Here is a 14,194-nt window from a genome sequence, read left to right on the forward strand (position 1 = left end):
TTCCCGTGGAAGTAGCCCACATTGGGTGAACCACGTATATCGTGTGTACTCTCTCTCTCTCTCTACTCTATAATCTCTTGTGTGTGAAATCTATCTCTCTCCATTAAGTAATCTGCTCAATTATCTATTTAGCTACGTCTTTTTTCCTAACACATTTGTCACCTCCATGTGGGTCCATTTTGCCTTACCAAGTCATTGAGGCATGGAGAGCTGAGATCGGAGGCCGTTGGCCATCACCCCAATCCATGGAGCAATTGAGCTCCAAGATACATCCCCTTGGAAAACTCTCATCCTCCAAAGTAGCATTAGTAGGGTGGACTCTCCTTGGGTGATGCTTTGGAGAGTGTAGGCCTAACGAGGCCTAAGTGTGCAAAAATAAGGTTGCATCTAGGTGGGATTAATGTTTAAATGGCAACGTATTTATTTCCAACAGCAGTCATGCATAGCCTCATCAAACTTTGAAAATGCAAATCTGTAAGAACCAAGCGTCTCGTAACTTGGCATTGTAGCGAGGGCTGTGTTAATAATATACAAACCAGCTACTACATTGATCACTGTCAAGGAACCTTGTCTATTCCCAATATTACTTGAGGCTACATTGACAATGTAGCACTTGTCTTTGGGAGTGAGGACCAAGTCGTATTGATCCCCAGTTGCTTCTTCATAAGCTTATCAAGTGTCTTCATTTGATCCATTCCTAGATGGAAAAGAAGGTCCACTTTTTTGTGAAGCTTGGTGATGGTTGACCTTCCAAAATCATTTGTGAGTCTTCACACTTCCATGAAGAAGTAGGTATTCTTGAATTAGAACCTTGGGCTTAAGCACTAAGAAATGCAAAACTCAACAAGATTTGTTCCTTGAACTATCCTTTTTGTGAAGCACTTAATTAGGTGCTTTTGTAGACCTACTCTTCTAATGAGCCTCACATGCAATTACGTAAGGTATGTTGAGTAGTCATCTTCTAGACCTGCTGAGCATCAACCTTTCCCTGATTGTCTAAATAGATGAAGTCCTTTTGAGTTCATCTTACCATACAAGCAAAGGTTGCTCCAAGACTATTTGGCATGTCAAAGATAGTCACGTTGATTTCTTGAAACTGGGTCATACTTCTTGCTGACTTGTATGAACCTTCATGTTTAGATGAAATCTTGCAAACAGGAGGCAAGAAATTGAAGAAGGTAACTCAAAAAGAGTAAGATGGCTGTTCATGCTCATGACTCGCTCTATGGTCGAAGCATTGAGTGCTCAAATCTAGTTATTTGCTCTTAAAAAACTTTGAATTGTTCTTTAGAATCTTGAATATGGTGGTCAAGTTGGGAATTGCTCATCTTGGTCTTCTTTGGTGTCCCTTGTCGGATTTGCTTCAATATTGAATAAGGGTGTGTGCTCTAGATAAATGCACTTTGTTTCCAATGAGCATCCTCGTTGAAAAATGAGGCTCCTACCTAATTCATTGGATGTGGGCCTTTGCCACATAGATTTACATGTTGGGGCTCCTACCTCACCTGAATGTTGGTCACAAGGTTCTAACTCGCCACATTTGAATGAGCTTCCACTTAGCTCCATTGTTTAATGACCTTGAAAGTCCCAGTCCTATTGGCTATTGCACAACTTTCTTACTTTTACATGTAGTCTGAGCATAACTGACTACCACTTAGGCTCCCATGCCTTCATAATAGCTTGCTGTCAATGTTCATGTCAAGGACCACACTCCCTGTACATTCTTTGTTCCACAAAGCTGTAAGATAATTATGCTTAGGTTGCATATTCTTTAACATGAGACAACCTTCCATGTTGTTGCTCCTTGGACATATCGGCGCTAATGCATACATTTTGATGATGAGAAACTATTATGACCCATAGCCTATTCCACCTAGGCTTGACCCGTGTCTAGGCTAACTTGAGCCCCTTGCCATGGCTCATGGAAGGAACACCAAGAAAATACCCCACGATCACCTCAAGCAAGGTAAGCGTAGAGGTTCCGTGAGCCCCGTGCATTGAAAGTGAAAAATGTGTGTAAAAGTGTATTTCATTAGATTGTGCAATGAGGCTTATTGAGCTTCAAATGCATGTTCTAGAGGTCTATTTTAGATCCTCATAAGCAACTTTGGATGATCTTGGAAAATCAACAAAAATTGGGTCAAACTGTCTAGTCGAGTCTCTCCATAAAATTTGGCAGGTTGTTGTGTGCACCTTGTATGCACATTTGTGGCTATCTTAGTGTAAGCACATAGAGATCATTGAGTCCTTCAAGATGAGCACTAGAAAGTCCCAAATACCTTCCCAATTTGGGAGATACGAATCATAGAATATCATAGCTAAGACGCATCCACCATTGGCCAACCGACCCCATTGGTGCCTCACTCACGTTGGAGAGGGGGAATAGGGAACACACCCAACACACAAAATGTTTGCCTCTCTATAGTGCAGGGATTCCACAACACCCCTAACCTCTCTAATAACACCTTCAAATTGGCTAATTTACACTAATAATTCCACTTTAGCATACCGAACCACCGCCTTGCACCCTGCAAGAAACACCCTTCAACATAAACACACCCACACTACTCAAGTCACCCTTTCCGACTCACAAAGCACCCCAATTCTACCCTCTTAGTGACACCCTTCAAGTTGCAGGCAAACCCTCTGCAAACACCGGCAAGTACACAAAGAGCAAGGGAAAAGGAGGGGGATGGGGAGAAGCAACACAAGAAGTAGGGGCAAATATTTGGTATTATTGCATATGGGGCTAGTACAGTAGAGTATGCAACTCCAATGGCAAGCTTTGCAATACACAGGCTTGAAAACCTTCAATCACTCCCTCTGGCAAAAAAAGCCCTTGAAAAATCACTCCTCTCTCCTTTTATAAGGCTTGGCTAAGGCTAAAAATGAAAAAAAACATGAGCCATCCAGCTCGTACAACTAAACTGGAGATTCCTTTAGAAATTTTCATTGCATGGCTACCACTTGGCATTTTCTTGGTGTTAGGCTATCTGCATGGTGCCCACTTTTCCTTGTCCGCTCAATTTGCCAACTTTGCACATGGATTCCCCTTGGACATGCTCTCTCTTTCTCCTTTTCACTGCTTCTTGTGGCGGGCTAAGCCCCTTAAATTCCTCAAATTTCTCCTCTCTCTGCCGTGGGACACATTCCTTGCTTTGGGCAAACCATCCCCTCCCAAGAAATAGCGATGTCGCTATTGGGGGGGAGGCCTTCTTCAAAAATTGGCGTTTCCACGGATGTGGGCACGTGCCCCTGAAAGCACTGCCACGTCATCACTATCGCAAAGCATCGGACCACCACCGACGGGCGCACACACTGCGCAGTAGCCACCACTATCGCAAAGCATCGGACCACCACCGACGACGGGCGCACGGCTGTGGGCACGTGCCCCTGGTGGCACTGCCACATCATCACTATCGCAAAGCATCAGACCACCACCGACGGGCGCACGCACTGTGCAGTAGCCACCACTACCGTTCAAAACCGCTGGCCTCAGCCCTGCGCCGCTAGGCATAGTGCTAACAGGCACTTCCTCCATAGCTCGCGCCACGGGCCAGGCCATATATTCCAACCGCCGGTAGCCGGCTCCCCCATGTGGGTTTTTTGCAGGGCCACGTGGCAGCACCACCATACCTTAGCCTTTTGAGTCTTTTGAAAAACAATGAAAACCATCTTTAACGAAAGCCTTCTTCCCTCCTATTTGCAAGGCCTGCCATTTATGGCTCCAGTGTCGGGTTACGAGACTACAAAGCTCGGGCATGACTCCATGTTGTCGACTGCAAACTCATCCGACTTCATCGTTTTTTCAGTTCTCTAATCCCTCGATTCGAGGCCGCAAACAGCTGATCAAATCATCTGCAATACAATCCGGATAAGTGCACCTCATCTTCCGACTCTAGTATCTCCCCGCTCCGAACTCCGTTTGACGTGCAGTCACTTCCTGTTAGCATCGTATGCTACATACTATGTACCAAACACCTGGCGAGCTCATGAAAACATCAGATGGTGCATTTCCCAATGCGGGCAAGTGGGTTTAGAACTGACCCCCGGAAAAACTTCAATTGACTATATCTTGCTAACCCGAGCTTCGATTTGAAATCCGAGAAGACAGGTATGCTCCATAACTTGAGCACTACACATATATCCTTTGACACCTGCCTGGGCCACTTGTCCGTAGCTGCCCTGTCCGGAAAAAATCTGCAACACCCTGAACCTTCAACCTTCAATAACTTGGGCTCCCTAGCTCAGTTTGATGAGCCATTTGGATTTTCTCCTTCAGCACTTCAAGCTCTACATTACTGGACCAAAAAGATGCACTTTGCATCTCCTTCATTTGCTTCCCCAATTCGCCCCTCATGGAGCCTTCCTTGGCCTATAGACCACATCAGGCATACATTCCCGCTGTTGCTTGTCAGCCCATGTTCTTCCTAACTGCTCCAACCTTTTGCCAAGCTTCTACTAGCCTGCACATATCTGTCCATGTCACCTTATAGAGTTGACACTCTTTGGCTGTACCATCATTGCCCATCCCCTAGTTGAGCATTTATGCTCAACCACGTAAGAGCTTGATCACCTTATAAACTGCAAACACTAAATACACTATGAGAAACTTAAAAAGAAACTTGACCGTATGTACACAGTTTTATTCCTGACACATGAGAACATTACTTAGGTTGGTTGCCCAGCCCCCTCCATAAGAACCTGATGCACTGCTAGCACCAACTCTCTTTCAAAATAGAGCTTGAGCCGCAAACCATTAACCTTGTGTTTGAGAAAATGACAATCCATCCTTATTAATGCATAAGTACCATTGGGAAAAACTTGATGAACCTTGTAAGGTCCTTTCCACTTCCTTTTGAATTTCTTCTGAAAGCTGAAGTCAAGATAGCTCTCGTACTTCATCACTAGATCCCCATTCTCAATCAACTTTGCTGGCAAATGTTGGTTGAACTTTGCTACTCTTTTATCTCACTGCTTCACATAAAAATCTACCGCTGCCTCATGATCCATCTTCAAATTTTCAAGACTTGTAATCCTAATCTTCAAAACATCTTGATGAGTCTTATCGATTAGCCACAAACCTTTGAGAACCCCTAACTGCACATGCACAGGTAATACCGCTTCCTTGCCATATACCAACTCATAAGTAGTAAAGTTGGTAGCCACCCTATATGAAGTCCTGTAAGTCCACAAACATTTGTCAAGGCTAGATTCCCATCCTTCAACTGCTGTTAGATGTACTTCGTAAGAATCTTGACTATCTGCCCTTTGGCTCTCTCCACCAAACCATTGCACTATGGATGGTATGGAGATGAAAATCGGTGTTGAATCCCCAATTTGTCCACTAGGGCACGCACCAACTTACTTCTGAACCCTTGTCCTCGATCTGATATTAGCACCCAAGGCACTCCAAAACGACAACATATACAATAAAAAACAAACGACAACATATACAAAAAAAAAAAAAAATGAGCAACATTAGTTGCATTTACCTCTTTGACCGCTTTAGCCTCGACCCACCTGGTAAGGTAGTCTATGGCCACCACAACATATTTCTTACCGCTTTTGCTGACTTGGGCCATGGACCAATTGCATCCAAACCCAACTTTTCAAAAGCATCATGTGCTATGATAGCCCCTTGCTACTCAGCTACTACCAGTCGTCTTTCACCCATCACTTGGCACTGATGACACGTTATGACGTGTTTTGGCGGAATGGTGCGGGACACCCCCAAAGCCTTTGAAATATGTTTTTTAATGATTTTGGGGGCCTTAGTTGTAAATAAAGCATGCTTGTACAAACTGTACAAAGGTGGTGTGTGCCAACTGTCTCTACGCATGCGGGCCAGTTGTGCGGGGTACATAGTTTTGTTGTTTTGTACATAGAAGTGTCGAGACTTCAAGGAGTGAGTAAGTGCTTCAAAAATATGAAGAAAAACTGAAATTTTATCAGCTTGGGTTCATGAGTGTGGAGGGATATTCAGCTCTGAAGAAGAAACTATGTGTTGCTGCAGCCTGCGGTGAAGGGTGGGGTTTTTGGTGTAGAGGTGTCCCTCTTGCCTTGCGAGAGCCTGATGTGGTGAGTTGAGAGTGTGTCCATCCTCAATGGGCTGATGAAATTGGGTGCTTAGCTCTGTATATTGACCTCTCTTCATCTTGGTTCGAGGTATGGCAGCCATGTTGTGTGTGGTCCCCTATGGTGCAGCTAGTCGAGGGTAGACTATGCGCTGCAATTCCTTGCTTGTACATATGCAAAAGAGCAAGGTTTTTCCCAAGTTTTCCATCACTCTTTTTTTGAGTGTTTTTTCTGAACTTTGTGGGTTTTAAGAGTGAGCTTGATTTGGATGGGTTTTGGTCAAGCTATGTGTATATATGGGAGCGCCTATGGAGTCTCTACTAGCACATGGAAGGGCGTTTGAAAAGAAGTGAAGCTCTTGGTTTTATGAGGAAAAGTGAAGATATTTCCATTTTTTTTCTTTACATTTTTCCTTTGGTTTTCTTGGCTCCCCTGCTTCCTTTAGTGCATCCAAGTATAGTGGGAGTTGTAGCGGTGTAGAGGGAAGCTAGTCGAGGTTGAGAACGCAAGTGAGGCTGTCAAAATTTGTGAGAGAAGATCAGCCCATATTATCTTGAGAGAGCTATACTCTTCATCCTCATTTCTTGGTGTTGGTTTGAGGTGTTGTAGAGGCCAGCCCCCCAATCCTTCACAACGTCGTGCACCAATAATGTACATCTCGCACAACAGAAGGCCACCAAAACCCACTTCTTAAGATGCCAAGCAAGACTTGACTCTTACCCTGATGACCGCTTTCTTCGTGGAATTGCTCCAATACCATACCGATCTCCTCCTTGTAAAGGACTCAACGTAGCACCCCGTCTCTACTGTGCATCATAAGATCCTCTCCAATCAGAGTGAACTTTTGAGCTCTTTGAACAAATCTTCTCTTTTGTAGCTTGGAAATCCCTTCAGAACACTGACCTGAACTCAAGAAATCATCAATATTCTTCAAAGTCTCTCTACCTGCATAAGTAGCCGGTGCCACATATAAACTCGACACATGAGTCGGAACATGACTTCTAGCCAACCGATCTGCTTCCTGGTTTTTCTCTCTTCTCACATGTTTGAACTGCACCACTTTGAAAAACTTCAACAGCTTCTTTATGGAGAAAAACCAACTCTTGAGAGAATCCCTCTTAACTTGCCATTGGCCCAAAAGTTGTTTGACAACTAGTAGAGCGTCACCTTTTACTACTAACCTTGATATGCCGAACTCAATGCATTGCTTGAGTCCCAGATGTAGAGTAAGATACTCCGCCTCATTGTTGGTATGCACCTCCTCCAAGTCGTAAGCTTTGGAAAAATAAACTGTGCCGTGCGGTCTTGAAGGACCACACCTCCACCTGCTTTTTGTGTTACAGTTCTGTAAGCTCCATCAAACCACATAGTGAAGGCCCCTTCCAAGTCAGGTTCCTCCTTATCCTCCTCTCGCACTAGTCTTGGATAAATTGGTAATTTGACCTCCTTGCTGACTAGGATATCCGCCAAATGAGACCATCTCGTGTGATCCACTTTGAACTCAAACTCAAACTCTTGGAGCTCTATCACCCACTTCATGATTCGCTTCCTTGGCTTCAAGTGTAGCACCACTTCAAGTAAAAGATTGTAAGCAGTCAACACATAAAATTTTTGAACAATCAAATACACTTTGAACGTTTTGCAGGCAAAGACCAAATCCATCACCCACTGTTCCAATTCTGTATAAGTAGCTTCCCGTGGACTAATGACCCTGCTTTCGAATAGCCACCGTTCCCACCGTCATAGCAATATAAAAATCATCCTCATGGTTAGGAGGGCACACTGTAGGTAGCTGACATAGAATACCTTTCACTTTATAAAATGCCTCTTGAGCTTCCTCATCCCATTGAAATCCATGCACCTGTTGAGCCCTTTTATGAAGAGGGTATACATATTGAGACAACATCCAAAAGAAGCGGGATAAATACTTCAACTTATGCACGAACAATGCCAATCCCATTGCACTGGTTGGATTCTCCATAAGAACCAATGCCTTCACATTCTCTGGGTCTGCTCCTATTCCGTTCTGTGATACCACATGACCCAACAACTGAGCCCTTGGTTGTGCTAGCTTGCACTTCTTTGGATTCAATTGACCTCCTTCTTCATATAGCCTTTGAAAACATAGCCTCAACTTGGACAATGTTCTGCCCTGGAACTATAGCAACCAATATCATCCATAAACACTCTGATGACCTTACCTAAGTATGGCCCAAACACCTTGTTCATCCAATATTGAAATGTCGCGTACGAATTCACCAGTCCAAAAGGCATCCTGCGGTAGGCAAAGCAACCCCATGGAGAAATGAAGGTAGTCTTAAACTGATCCTCCAAAGCAATAACAATCTGAAAATATCCTGAAAAACCATCCATAATGGAATAACGTTCATGTCCGGCCACCTGGTTTAAAATCTCATCCTGGAAGGGCAGAGGGTAATGATTCCGCTTGGTCGCAGCATTCAAAGCCTTTACAGTCTACATATACTCTCCATTTTCCTTTTTTTTTTGGGGTAATGACAACAAGAGAAACCCACTCAGAATCTTTCACTGGATATATAATACCCGCCTCGAGCAACTGGTTGATCTCTTGCCATAGAGCGTCCTTTTGAATATCTCCCCAACCCCCTGAGCTTTAGTGCTTTTGGCCTGTATCCTTCTTTAAGTAGGATTTGATGCTCCACTTCTTTAGCTCCCCTCACATATTTATACTATGTCACAAATAGGTTGGGATAGGATGCACATAGGTCCATATAACCTTCCTTCTCCTTTTCTGTTAAATATGTACCTAGCATATCTTCCACTCTTTAGCCTTCAGACTACAAACAGGAATTTTCATACCTTTCCTTGCAATGGTAGAGTCTACTGTGACTCCGAATAAATTTGTATCTAGCTTCAATAAATCGTCGTCACTCTCCTCCTCTTCAACACTGGTCAACCCTTAATCATAAATAGACTTAGTTTCATACTCATAACTAGTGCTGAAGTCTCAATTATCTCCCTCGGCCGATGGATGAAAACGGCTCTCCTTGGACTTTAGATCCAACACAATCTATCCTCCATTTCCTTGATCTAGCAAAGTAAACACCCTTGTCTCCAAATCTTGCTTGGCTCCAACAACCATGGTCTCCCCAATATAATTGGATAAGCATTTCCTCATGCTTTCATGATAAAATAATTGATGAAGCATTCAACCCCCATAACCTTTACCTTCACATCCTGAGCCACTCCTAAACACTGAGTTTTGGCATGGTTGGCCATCCTCATTCGCACATTGGACCTGACAACAACTTTAATGCCAATATCCCTCATAGCAGATTCAATAATCACACAGACTTAGGCACCACCATCAATGTAGACTTGAACGTGCTTCTTCTTCTCAAGAAAAACGTCCACCACTAGAAGCACATCGGTCGGAATCCCCACCCTTAAGGCTAGATTCTGTACCGCATGCACATCTCCTCCCACTCGAGGAAGCCTCATACTGACACTGGTTGACCACTGCCTTCTTAACTTAGGGTTTAATGCAAGCAGCTGCCCAAAAGTGATGTTAGCCTTTTGATTTTGAACATCTCTTACCTGATCATACTCTGGATTACTGCACCCCAACTGAAAATCCTTTTGAGTAATTCTTCATCTTTGTCTTCTTCTGCTTGGCTCTGGCTGCCCTCTACCTTCATTGTCCTTTTCTTTCCCCTTCTTTGCTCTAGTTTCATGTCTCGTCTCGGCCTCTCTTTCACCTCGCGCTCTTTTGTTGGCCATAATATCAACCTCCTGCCTATCAATACCAGTAATGTTAACCCTTTGTACTTCATCATTATATGATGGAGCCGCCTGTGCTTGTTTTTCAATTGCTTGCTACTCCCTCTAGCCATTAAATTGTACATGTCCCTTGCCTCGACCAAACAGAGGATACATGCTGCCCCTTTCCCTTGGTGGGTGAGGGAAATCTGGAGCATAGTGACCCTCCTCTCCGCAATTGTAACACCTGCCAAGCAATTGCCTAACCCTGTCTCTTCTGGTCCTTGCTTGACCTCTGTCCATAACACTTAAATGCAACTCTTGCATTTTCTCAGACGGTTGTTGAGGAACGGTTGCTATCCCTCGATTGAGCTGATTCTCCATTTGAACTTCTTCTCTCGGATTTGGGGTCGGATTGGGAACCATCGCTTCGTACCCCAACGCACCTTGCTCAATCTTCTTCTTTATTTTTTGGATCTGAGACCGTGCAATAGCAACAACCCCATTGTAATTCTCCAGGCCCTCGAAATCCACCTTTTCACGAACTTTGGGATGCAAACAAGCCATAAACTTTTCCAATTTAAAGTACTCACCACCATTCACCAACTGCATGGCCACTGCAAAGTCCCTCCAGCACTCTTCGAAGAGGATGAGGAAGACACCAAATTCCTCGTTCACGTCCTGCTTCAAATTTTTGAACCTTGCATCCAAATCGACAGGAGATACCTCTTTTCAAAAATCATATAGAAAACGGGCTCACAATGCTGGCCACATAAGTCTTGGATCTCCTTCCAAAGCATAGAACCATGTCTTTGCTCTTCCTTGCATCAACAGAGGAATCGTTTGCATTTTTCTATCTTCATTTGACATATGCAATGATAGCATATACAACTCAAAATCGGCCATCCACTCTTCCAGATCTTCTTCTCCGGTGAAAACTGGTTCATAACTATGTGCTACCATCTCTACTTGATGGAAACAACTGTCTTTGATCAACACCAATGAGCAATCAACTGCTCCTCAGTGGGGGCACCTTTAGCTTCTCCCCACCAATGCCTGCATAAGCTTACACATGAATCCTTAGCCTCTATTGGAGATGAGTACCCATGGCACTCCAAAACAGCAATAGATGTTATAAAAAACAAATTGGGCTATAGCATGTGCATTTACCTCCTTCAGTGCTATGGCCTCAACCCACCATAGTGAGGTAGTCCATGGATACCACAACATACTTCTTACCGCTCGTAGACTTAGGGAGTGGACCGATGGTGTCTAAACCCCACTTTTTGAAAGAATTTGGATGAACAATGGCTCCCTATGACTTAGCTATCAAATGACTCTCTCCCATAGTTTGACAATTGTGGTAGGTTTTGCACCAATAGTGCACATCCTTCACTATTGAAGGCCACCAAAAACCCACTCTTAATACTCAAAACAACACATGATCTTTTCTTTGGTGTTCTCTCTCCTCATGACATTGCTCCAACACCAAGCTAACTTCTTCTTTATAGAGCACTCTCCTTAGCAATCCATCTCACCCGTACTTCACGTACAAATGTAAACTTGCGAGGCTTTTGTACTATCGTCCTCCTCTACAGCTTTGACAAACCTTCGGGGCACTACCTTGTACCCAAAAAATATTCTACTTCTTGCAGTGATTCTCTACTTTTGTAAGTGGCCAGGGACACATATATACCTCCAAAATGTCCCTGCACTTTGCCACTTGCTAGCTGGTCTATCTCTTGACATGATTAAATAGGATTTCCTTGAAGAACTTTAGCAGCCTCTTGATAGCGAAGACCCAATGCTTTAAGGAATCACACTTTACCTGCCATTGGCCTAACAATTGTTTGATGATCAATAACGCACCACTCTTGACCACCAATCTAGAAATATTGAATTTGATGCATTGCTTCAAACCTAGATGGAGGGCAAGATATTATGCTTCATTGTTGGTATGGACATCCTCCAAATCATAGGCCTTTGAAAAGATTACCCTGCCGTGTGGCTCGTTATCACCACCTCCACCTGCTTTTTGCATCACCCTCCTGTAGGCACCATCAAACCACAAGGTAAAAGCTCCCACCAAGTCTGGCTCCTCCTTGACTTCATCTCGTACTACCCTTGGATAAATTGGCAAGTCAACAAACTTACTGACCAAGATGTTTTCCAAATGAGATCAATTAGTGTGGTCGACCTTGAAATCAAACTCAAACTCCTACAACTCTATTACCCACTTCATGATCCATTTCCTCATCTTTAAGTACAACACCACTTCAGGCAATAGATTGTTAGCCATCAACACATAAAACTTCCGTGCAATGAGGTGCATTTGGAACTTCCTGCAAGCGAAAACCAATGCCATGACTCACTATTCTCCTTCGGTGTAGGCCGCCTCTCTAGGACTTATTACCCTGCTTTTAGAGTAGATAGGCTTATAGATCCTTTTTCTACTTTATGAAGCAACACCGCTCCAATAACGACAGTACCTACCATCAGTGCCACATAGAAATATTTCTCTTGACTCGGGAGGACATATTGTCGGCAACTGACACAAGATTTATTTCACCCTGTCAAAATTTCTTGAGCTTCTCCAGCCCACTCAAAACCAAGAACATGTTGAGCCCTCTTTTGGAGAGTATACACGTACTACGACAACATGCAAAAAAAGCATGGCAAATACTTTAGATTATGTACAAAGGAGGCCAAACCTTGCACACTAGAGGGAGGATCCATCAAGACTAGCACCTTCACCTTCTTCGGTTCTGCTTCAATTTTGTTTTGCGACACTACATGACCTAGCAACTATGCGCGAGGCTGCACTAACTTGGACTTCTTAGGTTCAATTGACCTCCTTCTTCGTCAAGACTCTTAAATCATAGTTGTAGCTTTGACAAATGGTCTGCCCTTGAACTATAGCACCGGATCTTGTCCAGGAAAACCGTAATAAACCTGCCCAAGGAGGGACCAAACATAGACATTCACCAAACCAAACGGCATCCTATGATAGGCAAAGCATCCCCATGCAGAGATAAATGTTGTCTTCAGCTGGTCTTCAAGAGCAATCCCTATTTGAAAGTATCTTGAAAATCCATCCATGATGGAGTATCTCTCATCACGTGCTACACCTAATTTAAGATTTCATCTTGAAACGGAAACGGCTAGTGGTTTCTCTTGGTCGCTGCATTCAATGGCTTGAAGTCAACGCACACCCACCATTTCCCATTCTTCTTAGAGGTGATAACCACCAAAGAAACCCACTCTGGCTCCTTCATGGGGTATATGATACCTGCATCCTACAACTAATTAATTTCTTGCCAAAGGGATTCCTTTTGAATATCCCTAACCTCTTTAGATTCTGCAACTTTGGTTTGTACCCTTCTTTGAGGACTACCTTGTGCTCTACTCCGTTAGCTCCTCGTAAATCCTTGTACTTCATTGCAAATAGATTTGGAAAAGAGGCACATAGTTTGACATAGACTTCTCTCTCTTGCTTGTTCAAATATTCACTTAGCATAGAGGTTACCTCCTCTGCACCTATGCCCTGAACCTCTGGTTGCACCTTTTCTTCTGCATGGGAGCCTTCAACAGTGACGCCAAGAAAATCGGCATATATCTTAAGCATACCATCCTTGCTTTTCTCTTCCTCGATATTTGTGTAGCCCTCATCATAGGATGTCTTGGTCTCATACTCATAGATTGTAATATCTTCTTCATCTTTTGCTGCCATAGACTGGAAACGGCTCTCTTTGGTCTTCAAATCAAGCACAGTCTATCTTCCTCTCTCTTTGTCAGGCAGGGTGAAGACCCTGCTCTTCCAATCCTACTTAGCACCTATCGCAGGCAACCATGGCCTATGCATTATCACTTGCTTTCATCATGAGTAAATCAATTAGGCACTCAAAGCCCATCACCTTCACCCTTACATCTTTATCCACACCCAAACACCTAGCCTTGCTATTTTTTTAACACGTTGGTGCGTCCGCGCTATAAAGTGTGGTATGCAGTCCAAAGGGTGCTAACAAGCGCATGGCAAAGGGCTAAAGAAGGTATGAAGACCCTGGGCAGGAGAGTGGCAGCGGAAATGTGTGCTTAAAGGGGTTTTTTAGGCCAGGGGGCCCTCCGAAGTGATATAATGATGACGGCAAGTCAAGGTGTTCAAAATGCGGAAAATGTGTCCCAAAATGTGATGTTCAAGATTCTCTAGAAGCTCGTCTAGACGGCTCATCAAACGAAGCTTCGGTGTGAAAGATATGCCAGTCCGAAGTTAGAAGGCTTCGCAGGTCCCGACGGGTAGGGCAGGTAAAGAAAGGTGGCCAAACCTCGGATCAGTGGATATGCGTGTAAAGCTTGAGTTGTGGAGCATGCCGGTCTTTTC

Source organism: Adiantum capillus-veneris, chromosome 4 (assembly GCF_014529385.1).
Source record: "Adiantum capillus-veneris isolate H3 chromosome 4, ASM1452938v2, whole genome shotgun sequence".
NCBI classification, from domain to species: domain Eukaryota; kingdom Viridiplantae; phylum Streptophyta; class Polypodiopsida; order Polypodiales; family Pteridaceae; genus Adiantum; species Adiantum capillus-veneris.